This window comes from Carica papaya, chromosome 8 (assembly GCF_054855325.1).
Source record: "Carica papaya isolate Zhongbai chromosome 8, ASM5485532v1, whole genome shotgun sequence".
Taxonomy (NCBI): Eukaryota; Viridiplantae; Streptophyta; class Magnoliopsida; order Brassicales; family Caricaceae; genus Carica; species Carica papaya.
The window spans coordinates 13,998,740-14,018,218 of NC_142316.1; the positions used below are offsets into that span (position 1 = coordinate 13,998,740).

Sequence of the window (19,479 nt, forward strand, 5' to 3'; positions counted from 1 at the left end):
ATAAAGAGTAAAAAACGGCTTCCACCAAAAGTGCAACATGCATAGGCCCGCATAAATCAGCATGTATTCATTCAAGGCACTTTGAAGTCCTCCAACTATTTCCCACTGAAAATCATTTTCTAGTTTGTTTGCCATAGATGCACCCTTCACATAACTCAATAGAATTATTTTTTGGTAGCCCAAAAATCATATCTTTTTCACCCAACAATTTTAGACTTTTGATATGCAGATGCCCTTACTAAAGATGCCATAACTGCAAGTCATCTAATCTGTTAGCAGCTAGAACTATATCCTGCACATTTGAGACTTGTAACGGGAACATCTTATTTTCAATCATGTTAACATTGATCATCAATTGGCCTGGTTTCTTGTCTCTAATAACACATGTATCATCATTAAATAATATTGAATAACCTCCAACCATTAGTTGTCCAACACCTAATAAATTATATCCTAAATCAGGTACAAATTGAACATTGTGCATAAGTTTTTCTTTACCATTGCTAGTTTCTAGTGCCACCGTATCTTCTCCTTCAATTTAAATTTCTTTTCCATTTCAAAGTTGAACCTTCACTTTTTGTGTTTCATCGAGCTCTTTGAACAATGATTGTGTGCCAGTCATGTAATCTGAATAGCCACTATCTATAAACCACAATTCACTTGAAATATTATTAGGTGCAAAATAAGCCATAAAAAGCTTACTTTCTTCTCCAGTTCTCATTATGAAAGTCTCAAAGTCTCATCGATGCGATCGCAATTTCACCAAGATCACCTTTGAATCACCTTGAAACTCTTTCTGCAGAATCAACCAAGCCTGCTTTGATGTGGTTGCTGTTGCAATAAGCGAGAAGATGTTGTCATGGATAGCCTGCTGAATAATTACTAAGGCCTTGGAGTCTTTCCTCTTGTTGTTCCTTAATCTGCTTTTTTCATCTGGATCTGCTTAGCCATATTCTACCAATTCCCAAAGATCCTCATAGTTGAGTAGAGTTCTCATTCTTATACTCCAAAATTCATAGCTTTCTCCTTTAAAAATGGGAATGAGTGGTTGTGTAACACTTACTGCATTACCATTGCCTGTCATGATTTTTTTTTGTTTCACTCACCTCACATGTTTATCTCTCTCTACTCACTCAATATTTTGGCTCTGATACCAAAATTGTTGGAACAGGTTGAGAAACAGAGTTTTAAGGAAGAAAGTTTATGCTGATAAAGCACACAAAAAATTACAAAAAAAAGTTCTTGTCTGCTTTATTCCAGAACTAAACATGCCTTTATATAGGCTTACAACTAAACTGAAAATGCTAAAAATCCTCACCATGATCTCTAAAATTCGGCCACTAACAATAAACTAACATAAATAGAAAAATAAGAAAAACTAATCTGCATAAAGTTAGGAAAATATCAGTAAAAACTATTTAGCATAAAATTTGCAAAATATCTGCAGCATATTTTGACTAATTCTTGAATCAGTCTTCAACACTCCCTTCATCTACTTTTGTCTTTCTTGGCTTGGGAATTAGCTTTTCTGGGTAGATCTCATGAAGTATAAAGTTTGTGACTTCCACAGCTGATCAGAATAATCCACGTGAATCTCTATGCATAAAATGTTACAGCCACATCAAGTAAATGCTAATAGAAAAGAAGGAAGAGCAAATGAAAAAAAAGGAAGAGACTGATAGAAAAGAAGGAAGAGGAGAAGACCAAAAAAATATTTTCCTTCTTCTGAAATATTTTGCTGCTTACAGTGATATATATATTGTTAATAGTGTTGTACCGTAACAGAAAAAAAACAAAACAGCAGGAAAAGAAAACAAAACAGCAGGAAAACAAAACAGCAGAAAAACATGTATTGCCACTGGCATTGTATTGTGGCAGAAGAGAACAAAAAGGAAAAAAACAAAAAACAGTTACAATTAAACTAACAAATTTATTAATTAGTCTTAATACTCCCCCTCAAGATGGGAAGTACAGATTTATTGTACCCATCTTACTCAACAAATTGTCGAATTGCATAGGATGAAGGACCTTTGTCATTAAATCTGCCAGTTGATTTCGAGTGGATATGTGCATCGTCTTCAAGGTATCATCTTGAATCTTCTCACGAACAAAGTGACAATCAAGTTCAATGTGTTTTGTTCTTTCATGATACATTGGATTTGAAACAATGTGTAGAGCTACTTGATTATCATAGTAAAGTAATGCAGGGCCTTGGTGTTAAACCTTTAAGTCTCGTAACAACTTCAGAATCCAAACGATTTCGCAAGTAGTGTTGGCCATGGAGTGATACTCGGCTTCAGCAGATGACCGAGAAACAACTTGCTGTTTATTTGATTTCTATGAGACTAATGAAGACCCAAGAAAAACACAATAACCAGTGAAGAATCTTCTAGTGTCAGAACATGTGCCACAATCAGCATCAGAAAAGGCCTTAATCTGAATGTCATATGATGAAGGAAAGAAAAGACCTTGTCCAGGGGTCCTCTTGATGTACTGGAGAATCCATAAACCGGCTTAAAGATGACTGGTTCTAGGAGTAGCCAGAAACTGACTCAATCTATTGACAGATTAGCATATGTCAGGGCGAGAGATGGTTAAGTACAACAGTTTTCCAATTAGTCGCCGATAGCTGGTGATATCACTCAGAAGTTCGCCATCATCTTTAGACATCTTGATATTAGGATCCATAGGAATAGATGAGGGTTTACAACCAAAATATCCAGTCTCAGTTAACAGATCCAACATATATTTTCTTTGGCATAAGGTGATTTTTGTGTCATTTCTTGCAATTTCAAGTTCAAGAAAATATCGGAGAATCCCCAAATCTTTTCTTTTGAATTTTTATCTGAGTGTAGCTTTGAGCTCTTCGATAGTCTGATCGTCATTACTGGCAATAACAATATCATTGACATACACCAACAATGCTAGAAAGGTTTTACCTTGTTGTCTGACAAATAGATAATCGTCACATTGTGACTAATGCAAGCCTTCTTGAAGTAATGTTTGTGAAAACTTATGAAACCACTGTTGGGAAGCCTGTCTCAACCCATAGATTGACTTGTGTAGCCAGCAAACAGGTTGATGTGGAAAAGTCTCCCCCTCTCGAGGAGAATAGCCTGGAGGAATAGTCATATAAACTTTTTCGTGAAGGTCACCATGTAGAAAAGCGTTGGTGACGTCCAACTGAGTCAGGCGCCAACCATGGATAGCAGCTAGTGAAAGCAAAATCTTGACAGTAACCAATTTGGCAACAGGAGAGAATGTGTCAAGAAAATCGATGTCAAATTGTTGTGTGTAGCCCTTAGCAACCAGACGGGCTTTGTATCTTTCTATGGTCCCATCAGTTTGATATTTAACTTTGTAAACCCACTTGCAATCAACAGGTTTCTTCCCAGAATGGAGGAAAACAATGGACCAAGTGTTATTGTCCTCTAAGACACGTAGCTCCATGTTCATAGCATTCATCCAAACATTGGACTGGTTAGCCTCATAAAAGTTGGTAGGCTCAATGTGGGAGTAAATGGCGCAAATAAAGTTGTGATATTGGGGGGTAAGTTTAGTATGAGTAAGGAACGAAGAAATGGGATAAAGTGCATGGGTATTTGTATGGTAGCAGTGATAGTCAGACAAATAAGAGGGTGGTCGTGTTATACGCAGTGGGCGAGATGAGGGTGTTTGGGAGGACTCATGTTGTGAGCGAACAGGTGTATCAAGAGAACCTGAAGAGTGTGTAGATGTATGGAGAGGAACAGGTAAAACACAATCATGAAAAAAATCATTGTGAATGGGATCAGGTGATTGAGAGGAAAGAAACGGAAAGATATGTTCATTAAAAATGACGTTACGTGAGATAAAAATTTAGTTGCTCTCGATATCAAGAAGTTTATATCCTTTGTAACCCGAAGGGTAACCAAGGAAGACACAAACCCTAGAACAAGGTGAAAATTTATGGCCATGACTATCAGGAGTTGAGCAGTAGCATAGACAACCAAAGGTGCGCAAGTGATCATTGGAAGGCTTCTTTTGAGTTAATAGTTCAAATGGAGTTTTATTAGATAACAAGGGGGAAGGTGTACAGTTGATTAGGTAAACAACAGTCAAGATGCAATCGCCCCAGTACACAAGAGGAATATGGGATTGAAACAGTAAAGCACGTGCCACATTTAAAATGTGTTGATGTTTACGTTCGACAACAGAGTTTTGTTGGGGAGTCTCAACACAAGAATAGTAAGAAACAATACCCTTTGACTTGAAAAAAGAATGAAAATTCAACTCGTGCGCATTGTCAGATTGCACAGATTTAATGAAAACATTATATTATGTAAGTATAAGAGTATAAAATTTAGGGAGAATTGTAAGAACGTCAGACTTTTGACAAAGGAGATACACCCAAGTAATTCTAGTGCAATCATCAACTATTGTGAGAAAATATTTGTACCCTTCGATAGTGAATGGGGAGAAAAGACCTCAAATGTCAATGTGGATTAGATCAAATGGATGGTCAGATAATCTATTGTTAGAAATGAAAGACAATTTACGTTATTTAGCCAAATGACAAACTTTACAATAAGAAATATTCGAAGTTTGTAAGGCTTCATTAACATACTGAAGTTTTACATAGTAAGGATGACCCAATCTAAAATGTCATAGGCTACTTTTCGAGTGAGTGGAAACATAATGAACAATAGGAAAAGAAAAACATCTGGTGGTTAAGTAGTAGAGGTTGCAAATACGTCTACCCTTCCCAATCAACAAGTCCTGAGTGCGGTCCTGGATGACACAAGAATGAAGAGAAAAATCAATTGTGCAGTTGTAGGTGGTGGTCAACATGTTGACACTGACAAGGTTAAAAAAAAAAAGAGGGATAAAGAGAACATCATGTAGAATTAGGGTGTCGGTGAGTGATGTACTTCCAACTTGATTGACTAACACTGAACCACCATTTGGTAAAGTGACTGGGATGGGATACACATTTTTAAGGTGTGTGAAAAGTGTAGGTGTACAACAAATGTGATGTGTGGCTCCAGAGTCAATGATCCAGCATTCAGAGGTAAGTGTGTGTACGAAGTTGGAAAGGCAAAAAGGTGTATAGGATATACCTGCCACGTGAGGATCAAGGGTGGCATGACTTGTGGAGAGAGATAGATTGTCAGGAGAAATGGCGGAGTTAAGTTGGTAAAGACGTGCACTTAGGTGAGCAATAATGTTCTGAATTTGTGATGTGCTTAAGTCATCGACAGAAGCAGCGGAATTAGATGCCAGTAAGCAGTCGTCGACAGAGGCAATGAAATTCTGCACTGGTCTTGCGATCGGGTGCATGCCCGAGGAGGAGGAAGAAGTGTGTTCTGGGAAAGAAACCTCATGGGCTAAGGTTTGGTTGGCGGAGAAGAATTCGGGCCTGGATTGAGGGCCAGATGGGTTGAAAAAACTGGTTCCAGGAGTGGGTCGAGAGACAACTGATGGGTTACGGGCTTGGGCCCGCGTTTGGACTGGCCCTTCATCAAAAACAGCTGAGGCATTCCGAGTCTGTCTTTGGACTTGGATAGTTCCATCATTAAAACGCATTTTGAGCTTAGGCTTGAGGCTCGGTGGGTAGCCATGCAGGCGATAACACCTGTCCACAGTGTGGCCCACAATCCCACAATATGAATAGGTGGGTCTTCTTCTTCTTTGAGTTAGGGCAACAGAGGATCCGGAACCGTGACCCGTTTCTGCGTGTGTCGAACCCGATTGCACCGTGTTGCTCCTCTTGCGCCACCAGCGAGAAGACTTTCAGAATGGATGGAGAACATTCCATCATCAAAATATGGGCTCTAACAGCAGCATAGGAGGAATTTAATCCCATTAAGAAAGTCATCACAAACTCTTGTTCCTGATAATCATTCCACGCCTTTATGTTTCTGCAGTTACAAGTTGGGGCTGGTTGAAAGGTTTTGAGTTCGTCCCAGATTGTTTTCATTCGTGTGTAGTATGTGTTGATGCTGAGTGACCCTTGAGTAAGATTGTTCATGCTCTGTTTCAATTGGTAGATACGCGGTGCATTGCTCTGCTGATAACGAAGCTGTAAATCGGTCCAGATGAATTGCGCACTTTCATGATATAACAAGCTGTCAGCTATCTCCTTGGTGACAGCATTCAGTAACCAAGAAACCACCATATTGTTACAACGCGATCAAGCTGCGGCATGGGAGTCGGTGTTGCTCGGTTGATCGTAGGTTCCGTCTATGAATCCCAATTTATTTTTGACTGTTAGTGCTATTCTGATTGCTCTCTCCCATGTGTTGTAGTTGTTTCCATTGAGAAGATTGGACACCAAAACTAAACCGGGGTGGTCGGCACTGTGAAGGAAGAACGAGTTTTGGGGTTCATCGGACTGATCTCTAGCCATTGGAGATCAAATGCTTCGTAGCTCAACTACTGATAGATGTTGGTTAAAGGTTCATTGCTCTGATACCATAATAGAAAAGAAAGAAGAGCAAATGAAAAAAAAGGAAGAGACTGATAGAAAAGAAGGAAGAGGATAAGACCAGAAAAATATTTTCCTTCTTCTGAAATATTTTGCTGCTTACAGGGATATATATATTGTTACTAGTGTTGTACCGTAACAGAAGAAAACAAAACAGCAGGAAAAGAAAACAAAACAGCAGGAAAACAAAACAGCAGGAAAACAAAACAGCAGGAAAAGAAAACAAAACAGCAGGAAAACACGTATTACCACTGGCATTGTACTATGGCAGAAGAGAACAAAAAGGAAAAAAATAAAAAACGGTTACAATTAAACTAACAAATTTATTAATTAGTCTTAATAAATGCTATCAAAGTTTAGAGGTAACTTTAGATGCATGCTGTAAGAAACCAATTTGTTTAATTCAAAAAATTAATGGGACTTATACCGAATCATATCTTTTGGTTACATGCTAACATCTTTCAATTGTCTACCCTTTGGTTCTTTACTGAATTATGTAATTGTGATTTTTTTCAATGAAATAAGATCTTCATAAGTGTATTACCGCCAAGAAAATTAACCATTTACAAGCTTTTCACAAAACTCATATGACCTATAAGATGATATGAGAAATTTAAGTGGTAAATAATTTACTAAAAGTTTAATGTTATCAGCCATTTGCAAAAGATCCTCGGAAAAGGTAAACCAAACTATGGCTCTTTTAGCTATTGGACACTTATTTCGTTTCTTATGCTGTTGTTCTGTCTACACACATTAAGTACTTTATGATCAAAAAATTTAGTAAAAACTTGATATACGTATAAAATTATATGTACATTGTAACACCCAAAATTTTTTATTTTTATTATTATTGGAATTATTTTGATTTTATTTTATCTTAATAATTAATTTATTAATTAATAATTATATGGTATTAATTTAATTTAATTTAATTAAATCGAGATAAAAATAATAATAATGATAAAAATGGGTAAAATTATTTTTTAAATTTAATTGAAAATGATTTTGGAAAAAAGGGATGAAAATTTAGATTCTATGAATGTTTTTGAAAAGAAAATCGAAAATCAGAGATCAAAACGCAATTTAAAAAAATTGCGTCACGTCAGCAGCCACGTCAGCAGCCCGGTCAGTAGCTCCGGCCAAGCAGGACACACCGCGTGGCAGAAATGCTGACGCGGGAAGGCCACGCGAAACGGGACACGTGGGCAATCCGCGTACGCGCGATCGAACGGCTGAGATCCGTTCCCTCGCGTACGGACGGCCCAAATCAAACGCGCGCACAGACGTCCCAGATTGCACGCATGCAGACAGTACAGATTTGATCACGTATGGACGGCCCAGATTTATTTCTAATTTAATCGCAATCAAACGGCCCAGATTAAATCGTGATGGACGGATCAGATTAAAAAGAAAAGGTTATAAATAATCTCATCCACACCCAACCCCAAAGCCTAGCCGCCAGAACCCTCGCTGGAGAAGACAACCCAGCCACTGGAGGAACCGACTACTGCCACCCGCCGCCGCACCGGAGCACCTTCCGACCGTCAAACGAGGTAAAATTTCTCTCCTTGGCTCGATTTTCGATGTTAAACCCACCTGTGGCCAAATCGGAGCCAAACCACCGGTCAATTGTCCGAAAAATACCACCGAAGCCCAGCGGCACCGCCGCGAGTTTTCTCAATTTTTGCCTCTGATGAAGCCCTTCCCGATTCCCGTTCGATGTAATTTTTACACCACTATGACCACCGTCCTTTTCTCTACAAGTTGACCGGAGTAAAACACCAAACTGCAACTCGCGCCGGAGGAGCCGTCGCACCCGAGAGCTCCGCCGCCGGTAAGTCTCGGTTTTTTAGATTTTTTCGGCCCACCGAGGGTCCTAGGGGTGTTTTATCATAGGAACCAATGCAAGTTTGGCTGAATACGACCGAAAACGGCCAACCCGAGGCGGATTGCCGCCGCTTGCGGCTGCGCCGTCGTCGAAGCACGGCGAAGCCACTGTGCCAGAATTTCAAAATTGGCCGAATAGGCCCTGGGTCTGATTTGGGGTTTTTTGGGGACATGTGCAAGTACTAGAAGTGTGTTTCAGTTTCCGAAAAAAAAATTCAGAGAATCTAGGGACTGCCCGTAGGCGCAGTGAGAACCCGATTTCAAACTCCGAAATAAGTAAGGATCCCTCACCCTATTTTCTATCACGGCACTAAAGTTTAATAAATAATTAAACGATATTTTATGAATTAATAGATATGTATAATTAATTAAGATTGTTAATGGGGCCCGAACCTGATGTATTTGTCGATCTGTTCCTGTTTGATGTATTTTACAGTCCAAATACAGTATAGTATTTGATTATTTATTTTATGGTTACGTATGCATGAATCACTGTTTAATCTATTATGGTTTGAATTATTGTGAACCTGATGTTGTGTTGCCTTATTTGGTGTGCGTTACTGGTTTACGTATTCATGTTAATTGGGTAATTGAGACTAAGAAAAATAAGGATAGTATGTGAATTTATGAACGGATAAGTCGACAGCCTCACTAGATATCCTGGGAGATGGTGGACGGACCGGGTCCATAGGGGACCCTACCGAGAACGTGGTCTCTCATATCGGACGGGGTATGGAGACTTTAAATGTTTTGGCGCTCATACCGGACGGGGTATAGGGATGACCTGCTTCACCCTCATACCGGATGGAATATTGAGGTTTATGGTTTTGTCGCTCATACCGGACAGGGTATGGGGACGGCCCTAGAATTAAGGGGAATGATTCACGTGTAGCGGGGAACCCTATGAATCCCCATAGATACTAGTAAGCTGATAAAAGAGGAAATTTGTTATATGATGATTGAAATACAAAAGTAGGATATGTGTTATGTTACAAAGTGTGCATGATCTTATGATGTTTATCATGTTATTGTTTTCATAAGTTGTTTTCATGAATCTCACCGAGGTAAGTGGACAGTAAAGGGTTTTATTATTGATAAATGAATTTATTATAAATTATGCTCCATTTGTCATTTTTGTTTTCTACCAACCTTTACTTCTGTGACAGTGAGATAGTATGACATCTTTACTGGGTTAGTGTAGCTCATTCCTTACTTAACAATTTCAAATCAGGAGGACTTGGTTCCCGAACCCATTCCGCAGGAAGACGGCGAGTAGAAGCCTAAAGATTTATTAGTTTTCCTTATAGTATTCATTCATAGTATTTCCTTTAGTTAGTTTATCATTTCATATCTTTAATACGTTTTGATTATTGTGTAAAGGATGTTAATCATAATCTATTTTATTTCGCTTCCACACTGAGAATGAATATATACATTTCTTTTTAATTTTCGAGGCCGTTACATACATTTTGTGGAAACACCATTTCAATGTGTTAGGTTTTTTTGTAAGAAATGGGATATATTAGTTAATTATTTTATATAGATAAGTGAATTGAATAATATATATAATTTTGAAATAAAAATCACTGAATGAATGCATACATTTATGTACAAGCTAGTACATACTTAAGACAAGGCTTTAAATTTTTATTCATAAAGCAAGAATTTTATACAATTTTTTGAATAATTAAAACAAAAGATAATAAATAAAATTATTTTTATATTATGTCAACAAATGATTGGATTTTAAAAGTTAATATTTATCAAATAAATCAAATCATAAATAGTGACTACAATAATATTTGAAAATATTGTATTCATTAAAAACTGATAAACCCCCTATAGATAGAAATTTCAACAATGGTTCTACATTTGCAGACCATTCGGTTTATAAAACAAATTCTTGCAAAAATAATTTAATGACTAACAAATATAAATGTATTGTTCAAATGTTAAAATATGATGCCACATTCTATCTAGGAGAATGTTAAGAATTAAATAGAAGGAATAAGTTTTCATAAAGTAATCTTTATATTGGATAAATTTTCTAAAACTCATGATTCGTTTTACTATTCATTGATTTTGAAGTTTGGCAATTTATAATGAATCAGGGATTAATAAAGTAGCAAAGGAAGTATATATGTAATATATATATATTGTAACATCCCGCAAACAAGAGATGCAGGTTGAGCAAAATTTCAGCCCGCTGGTTGCCAACGCGCGGACTACACACAGCATATACACAAGTTATTCACGCTTTACACTCTATTTGGATAAATTTTAGTGATGGTTAATTAATGTATGCTAATGACAGCAATTGAATGGTAATGATATAGGATGGGAATGACAAAATTTTTGTATATTTGGATGATTGCATATTAATATATATTAATGACATATTTTTTATTTGGATAATAGGATGGTATGCTTATATTTTTAATCAAATTACTAATTTATCTCTACTTATTTATGTAATATTAAATTATATATAATAAATATATAATAAAAAAAAATTAAATTGTTTACAAATATAATTATATTTGTATTTAAATAAATAATTATTGTAAATTAAATTTTATATTTAATAAAATAAATAATAAATTATGATGATAAAAGTAGAATTAAGTATATTATATAGGAATATAAAAGAAAAAAAAAAGTAACATGTCATTCCCATACCTACCGATTAGATAGTTTTAAAATTCATCCCAAATTTGTCAATCAGATACCGGTTGTTACCGTTGAAAATTGAAACAAACATAATTTTTTCACACTTATAGAATATTATATATTAAAATTTTATCATTTACTACGATCCAAATAGAGTGTTAGCGTAAAGTGGCTACTTCCTACTCAGCCTCTTGGGGATTGTTGGTCAGCAGTTGGTGCTGCTAGCTTGCCAAGCCAGCTGGTAAGATCACCTCTTCCCCTCTACAGCTGGGCACTTCTTCCTTGCAACCAATAGCTTGGATCACGCATGCATGATCCAAGGGAGGAGATTGAATGGGAGAGATGCAGTGAGTTAGAGAGTGTAGAGAGAGAGACAGAAGGAAAAGAGAGAAATAGAAGAGAGAGAGAGAGAGAGAGAGAGAGAGAGAGAGAAAGAGAGAGGAACCCAAAATAGAGCACTGTGTGTAGTGTGGTCTACCGAGATGAAACCCGGTCCTCTTCACGTGTGTAATGGAGTTCTGGACTTTTGGAGCTTTGTCCTCCCCTCCTCTTATTGTTCACAGTCTCCTTTAACCATTTTAGGCTGATCAGAATGCACAACAAGCTTCATAATTCAACTTTCTCTCTGTTGCTGTCAGCCGAGCGCCTGCTGCAGGTAGGTGTTATTCTTCTACTCTTTTCGCTTTCCTTCTGTTATTTTCTTGGAATCAGAGTCTTTAGACACTCCTTATGTGTTAGGATCATTTTCCATCAATCTCCTGTAGTGGATTCTTCCTAGAACAATGAAGAAGTCTCAGCCAACACACCCAGCTCTGCAGCCACTACCATGACTTGTTGCAGAGATGTTCTTGACAATTGGGGATGATCCACTTGTGTGTTTAGTCCCGAATTCGGTCTCCAGTGAGGTAAGAATTGCAATACTCTTAAACACGTTTAATGGATCTTCTACGCATGTAGAGGGTTTCTTTTAGATGAAAACAAAAAACATGGTGGTTTTGGATGACCTTTGGGGGGCCGGGTTGGGGGGGGGGGGGACCTTTGGGGGCGGGGGGGTATGTTCATGAGTTTTTGGTGAATTAATCTTATGTTTTCTTGTTTGTTTATGGTTTTTTTTTTCATGTTATGTTTGTAACAAACAAGAAAATGGAGAGAAGACAGAAGGAGGCACACTGCCTCTGTCTGCGTCGTTTCAGGGCACCAAAGTGTCAGGATAGCATGCAGACACGATTTGTCGTGCGTGCGGGCGCACGCGGGACTCTTCCTGGGCGCACACAAGCATCGGGACAGATCCCATGGCACACTGCACACGTGCAGCATGCTGCACGTGAGCGGAAGACTATGACAGGCGGCCTATGCGCCAACGGATTCGCGAGTGGCACGCTGGTGCCGCGCGCACGTGAGGTAAGCGCACAATGGCATGCGGGACACGCCTCTAGGTGCCCGAATGCTCCCAGGTGGATGTCACTGGCACGCTGCAATGTGCAGCGTGCTTTGTGAGGCACGTGCAGCTCTAGTAAGCACTTAGGCGCCGAGAGGATGTACAGGCAGATGGGCTGGAGCAGTGAATGCAGGTTTGCGGATTCTTCCCCCATCCGCAGGCTGGTTTATGTTCTTTGGATTTTGAGAGAAAAAAATGGGAAATTAATAGGAAAATATAAATTTCGACTAGTTTAGAAGTAAGGCTAATTAAATAAAGAAATTAGAAAAATGGGAATTTAGGCAGTTGAATGGGAAAATTATAAATAATAAATTAGTCCTAATATATTATTTATAACTAATTAATTTAGATAATTAATTAAATAGGGGATTTAGTGAATTAGTCTAAAATGGAAATTAAGTGAAAATAAAATTAAGAGACCAAAAAGATAAAAGAATCTAGATTAAATATTTTACTATTAGAAAATTAATTATGGCTCTAACATTTCCAATATATAGTGACACCCTGATGCCAAATGGGCACCAGCATCTAGACTATATTTATTTACTTATAAAGTTCTGAGATAGCTTATATACAAAATACTAGCCTCTACAATTCAACAAACTAAACAAGATCTGCTCCTAATTCTATTCCTCTTGGAAGGAATCTTGGCATGGTTCTTCAATAAATTCATCAAAACCTACATGTGGGGAGTGTTTAATTTAGGATAAATTCCAAAATATTCAATAAGATAAGAAATAATAAAGTCATACAATTATGTTTTAAAAACATTGATTAACACAGAGTTTAAAGAAAATAATATGTTCAACTCCCATGTTACCAAATAATATTTCTACCATAAGGTTTATGCAATATCAATTAAACAATCATCATATGACGCTCAGTACCATATTCAATGGGTTTGCGTTACACATACAGGATTATACATATCTTTGAAGTTTTATTACCAGTTTAAAATATAAATTATGTTACATTGATTCCAATTTTATGTGCGCATCCGCTTCAGTAATTTCTAAGAAAGGTAACCAAGACATTAAACTAACCAAAGCTAAATGCATAAACAATTACAATACAATGACATAAAATATACATATAATCTCTTAGTTCTCTCAGAGCGCCATCTCATAATTATCACTCCGTTCGCCATCATTCATGCCCTTGAGCCCTTGAGCCTAAGACCATGAATGGAAATGACTTCAAAGTCCCTAGACCACTAAACCTTGGTCCCAATACCTCACTCAAAGCCTAGTTGTTCCTATATTAAACTCAATATCTCTCTAGAGAAATACAATGAATCAGATTTCGATTAAACTTTTTATTATTTAAATTTTAGACTCCTTTAGTTTTCTTAATTTAAATTTCTTAATTTTAAATTTAATTTGACTTGTTTATTACTTAGAGCTTTTAATTCTTGTTTATTATTCTCAGATTTTTAAGTGAACTTTTGTTAATTATTTTTAACTTAATTAACTAAATTAGATTTTATTGTTCCAATTTTATTGTTTTATTTATTTTTAATTATTTATTTTGAATTTTTTTATTACACAATTTTAACAATTCCCACTATTCACAATTATAATTTCTTTCCAATTGTTACTTTTTAAATTTAAGATTTTATTTTTAATTTAATTTAGAATTTTCTCAAAGGGCCCTTCTGGACCTACCGTACTGCCTGAGCGCCCAAGAGAGAGACATTTCCCCTTTGTTGGGCCCATGGCCAAGTGGGCTTCCATGAACACCCTTCAGCATATTTATCCATGTCGAGTTAGTATGGCTCACTGGCCTATTATGCAGGAAACTGGAATGCAGGACCTAGACTGATGCCCATTAGACGCACCCACACACACCCCTGCGCACATGTTGCCTTATGCACAATGTTCGTGCGTGCACGTACAGACCATTTCAGCATCTGTAAATGCTTGGCAGAATCCCTCAATCCCTTGCATATTAATCTGCTCAAAAGCAATCTGTTAGTGACATTTTCCAACAATTCTAGTATAACACCCCACTAACCAATGCACTAAATTTGTAACTAGAAACCCCTATTTATTAAGGTCTTAAAGTCACCTAAACTCATTTAAATTTATTTCATAGCTCTACATCATAATTCATGACTTAAATTCGTAATTCTAATTTTATACTGATTTTGTTATTTTATTTATAGTTTTATTTTATTTTTATTTTTATTTTCATTTGTTATTATTTTATTTTTATTTTATTTTTAAAAAATAATTTTTAGGAGAAAAGGAAAAATGGAAGAAATCCCGCGGAAGATGTAAAAGCCCAATACTCAATGGAGAGGAAATTATTGAATTGATAAAATAATAGCGGGAGCAGTTATTGGTTTAGGGTTTACATTTCTTATACAGTAAAACTGAATGTCCAATAGAGATATGGAAATGTCCCTTTAAGGAAATTCAAGTAACGGAATAAATAAAAACATAACTAAAAATCCTATAGGGTTAACCTCTATTGGGCAACTCTGATAGGATGCGGGAGGTAGCTTTTATTCACAATCTTCTTGTTGTTCAGGATCTGCATCTTGATCTTCTTGATCTGAAATGATTAAATAAGGGGGATGAGCTACACTAGCCCAGTAAGAATGTCAACGCTTAACACCGATATGAAAAATTAAACGTTGGTAAAATTCATAAAACAACCAATGGAGCCATTTTTCTTTTTAAGTAAATTCATTTAATTTTAAAATGTAAGTTCCATACTCACCTTTTAAGTTCTCAATTCGACTTGTGAAGATAACAATCAATATAACAATTCATCATGCATTTCAAGGAACAATAATCGTCAACATTATCTTTTCACCTACCCACTAGTACCTCTGGGTATCCATAGGGGTTACCCCTACTTGTGCACCCAAAATCCAATTCATTGATTAAATTGGTCATCCCGATATCTCATCCAGTAATGGGTGCCAAACGTACCACCGCTTCAATATCATGTCCGGGATAAAGGTGAACTAATACCTCTAAAACTCTTCCGATATGGGACTTCTCAACCTCGTTTGACTGAGATAATATCAATTGTAGGGTTGTCCTATGTATCGGGTCCACACACCCTTTCTCATCATACTTGGTAAGCCCTTTAGCAAACAGATTCACATCATTTGTCAGTCACTATTCACACACGACTAACCCATTCTATATTTACAGCACAATAGAGTGATGATCACGCAAACAGTACGAATTAATATATTAACAATTAAGGAAGATATGATCAAGGCATTCATTGCAAACCAATTAGCAATTAGGGACAAAATAGGTAGATGAACCAATAAACACAAAACCAATTAAAATAAATCAATTAAAGCATACGATTGTAAACAGTAAGCAAGTCGAGCAACATATGAATAAATAAGCAACACAAATAAGTTAAGGCAATTATATACTGACAGGTTCCGACTCCACTGGTGACCTGTAATTAGTTTAGGGATCTCTAAATTTTTTACAAAAAATATTGTTATTAATTATTAAATTTTAATTTACTCTAACGGGAGAAAGGGATGAGAGATTTTTATTTTGAGTCGATGTTCGAAACACCGTCTTTTTTACTGCGCCTCCTGGCAGTTCTTGGCTTTCTTGAATTTTTTATGCAAAAATAAAAAACACACAATACATATTTTAAAATACCCCAAAAAAGGCCAAAATAAGAATTTTTAAATTTTTCTTGTCGGTTTAGGGTTCTGAAATAACACTGTCGTCGTGCTCCAACAACGACGGTGGCGTCGCCGTGCTCCAACGTCGATGGCGGTGTCTCCTCTCGGCCTAGCTATTTTCAGCAAGTTTCAGCTGATTTAGGTTTATTTTGCATGAAAACCTTCAAAAAATAGGGTTAGGCAGCCTCCATCGTCCAAAAAAGGGGAAAATCGAGGCCTTACCGGCTGAAGAGTTTTTTGGTGCTGCAACTTCATTGTTCCTCCCTCGTAGTTGAGGCTTCTGTTTGGCTAAATTACACCAGAAAGAGATGAGGAACACAAAAGTCAAAGAATCGAAGAAAATGAGAAACGGGAAAAGGTTCATCAAAGTGGTTTTGGGTCACAGTCACCGCGGCTTGGCCGAGCTATGCTCGTATTTTTTGGCTTACCCTCTTATCTTTTGGCTTTGATATCAGTGTGAGTAGGTTTAAAATCGAATTCTGAATGAGAAGAGGGAAAAATAACTTTTCAATGTCGGTGGTGGCTCCGATGCGGTGGTGACACCGGCCAATCTTCTTCTTCGACGACTGCTTTACTTTCAGTCGCCCCTCTTTTTCTTTTTTGATCTCCTCTTAGTGGATAGGGTTAGGGTTTCATGTGGAAGAGGAGTTTAAATACTCCTCTCTATTAAATCCAGGTCGTTTGTTTGAGGAGTCGTGGCCTCTTCTCAGTCGTTGGATTAATCCTATCTGGGAAATGAATATGGACCGCACGATCAAATGAAATCAGGATCGTTTGATCGCGCGTAAAGGAGAAATGAATCTAGGTCGTCCGTGCGCGCGGGAGGAGATCTGATCCATTGGATCGACTAGCATGCGGCTCGCCCGCGTGGCTCCCCGCATGGATGTGTGCCCACATGACTGCCACGTGACACACGACGACCGGCCGTGCTGCTGACGTGGCAATCCACATGGCCAACGTTTTCTTATTTTCACTTTTACCTCAATTTTTTAAATGTCTTTTCAATTAGGTCCTCCCTCATTCTACTTTGGCCTGATTTTCAAATATATTTTCAAATGCATCCAAAGCACAAATTTTCTTCAAAAATTCACAAAAAAATTAAAATTAAATTATTAATTTAATTTATTATTATTATTAAATTATTCGGGACCTAATTTTCGGGCTCGGGTGTTCCAGAAGAGCCTTTCCCGATAGGCACTACGCGCGACCAAGCGCAGGACGTGCGCACTTGATAATTTGCATGTAAATTAAATAACATAATTATGGTGATATTTCTGAAAAATATAACAAAACAAAAAAAAAGAAGAGAAAAGAGAAGGGTAATGAGCCTGAATGGTTTGTAAAATATATGTATTTGTATTGACATGCATAATGCATCAAGTGTCTCATTAGGCTTTTTATCTCTAGGGAGTTTATGGTAATGACAAAGTTATATTATGTTTGGAAAGATTGTGTATTAATATATGATAATGATAGTTATTTTTGTTTGAATTGATAGGATAGTATGATTGTATATTTAATTAAATAAATGAAAAAAAAAAGACTCATTTAACTTGTAATTCAGTTATTTAACTTGCAAAATTATTTAAATTATAATTTTTAATGAATTTTTTTTTTAAATAGTAAAAAAAAAAAAGGATAAAGGATAAAAACTTAATTTTTTGATAGTGAATATAAAAATTACTTTTAAAATATAATTTTTTATTTATAATTATAAATTGAAAAAAAAATACTAAAAAATAAATGAAATGAGAAACCTATATAGCATAATAACATTTGGATAACAAAGTGTTAAGCACTAGCTTTTCAACCTTTACCTATTAATATTTGGATAACAAAGTATTTTATAAGTCATAATCTTACATTTAAAAGTCTGGTGATTATAATTCGTTGGAAAATCCCAACTCACTCTGATATTCTACATAATAAAACCTGTAAGTAAAAATGTTAATGAGTAAAAATATTAATCTACAAGGATATATACAAAATGCAAAGGCACAGTGAAGAACTCCATTGAACTCCACAAAGCAACTATTAATAATTTTCAGCATACATATTGATCGAATAAAAACTCAACAATCAAGGCCCAATATAAATTAATATGAATTAATGTTTTAAAAAATAAACAGTAATAGAATTAGATTTGGTAAAAGCAGGAAATATCCAAAATATCAATTATGAAGTACCTGAAGAGCATGGGAATACCATTTATAGTATCTTAATTCCTTAATGAATGATTGAAGCACTTCTTTCTCTACAGGTCTACCTTCTTCAACCCACTGGTTCAGGATAGGAACGATCCAAACAATTGGATCTCCAGCTGGGGAGATCCCATGGTAGAGCTCATTAATTGAGAAATTCCTCTAGGTTGCTATTGCAATTTTCACTGAATATAATAAAGCATTTTTCCAGCACAGAAAAGTACTAACACTAAGAAACAAAGTTCACAAATGGCCAAATAGAAACTTCATCGACAATCCAGAGAGCAAGAAAGAGAGAGACAGAGGAGTTTCTACGTTATAGCAAATTGATTTTTTTTCCCCCTTTCTTCAATTAAAGGTTGAAAAGCTGGTGCTCTGAATCAATCCTTGGTTCCAAAGAAATGAAATGAGAAACCTGTACAGCATGTATATATAGGCAAAGAAAAATAGATTGCCTTGAATTAGATCGAACGAAAGCCAGAAGCAGAAGAAGAGAAATGATGTGACAACTAGAGATGATGTGTAGAAGATGAGAATCTGGCAGCGTCAAATCCGGCAGAAGCCGAAGGTAGGGGGTCGAGCCTAAAGGAGGAGAGTCGTATCTCTAATGGAAAAAAAACCTGGAGGAGAAAGAAAACCTTTGTTTTACGGGAGATTTTAATTTTTTATACATATAATCAAGGGCAAATAAGGCATTAACAAAAATTGGTGAAGGTATAAATGGAGTTAAAACTTTTTACCACCAAAGAACAACCAATTCGGTGGTATAAAAAAATGAAACAAATGGTGGTTTGGAAAACCATGAAAGAACCATCAAAAAATTATATTATGTATTTGGAAGTAGATCCAAACGAGGTAAAACCATCAAAAAAACCATACCATACATTAATGAATCTTCATCCCGACACACCCTTATGGTTTTGACTCCAAATTATGATCTTCTTTGAGGTAAGATTAGGAATAATCTAATTATTAAATTTATGGATTGTTAGATAAGCATTTGCATCGGTAAATTGTTTAAAAATTAAAAATGGATTGGTGTCTAAATCGGAATGGGTGAGTGAGTTCACAAACTGCATTTTCTTATTATTAATCTGTAAATTATGGATGTTTTAAGGTTTCTTGATGATGAGTTACTTGTTGGACA

The 19,479-nt window shown here is 36.3% G+C and overlaps 1 long non-coding RNA gene across 1 annotated transcript; it reads right to left on the minus strand.

Annotated features, from left to right (window-relative positions):
• Window positions 1–14,757: 14,757 nt before the first annotated feature.
• Window positions 14,758–19,026, minus strand: LOC148241983 (uncharacterized). Its single transcript, XR_015813965.1, has 2 exons — window positions 18,318–19,026; window positions 14,758–15,017 (listed from the first exon to the last, which is right to left on the minus strand). It is a non-coding gene; the product is annotated as an uncharacterized LOC148241983 (long non-coding RNA).
• Between the last annotated feature and the right edge of the window lie 453 nt (window positions 19,027–19,479).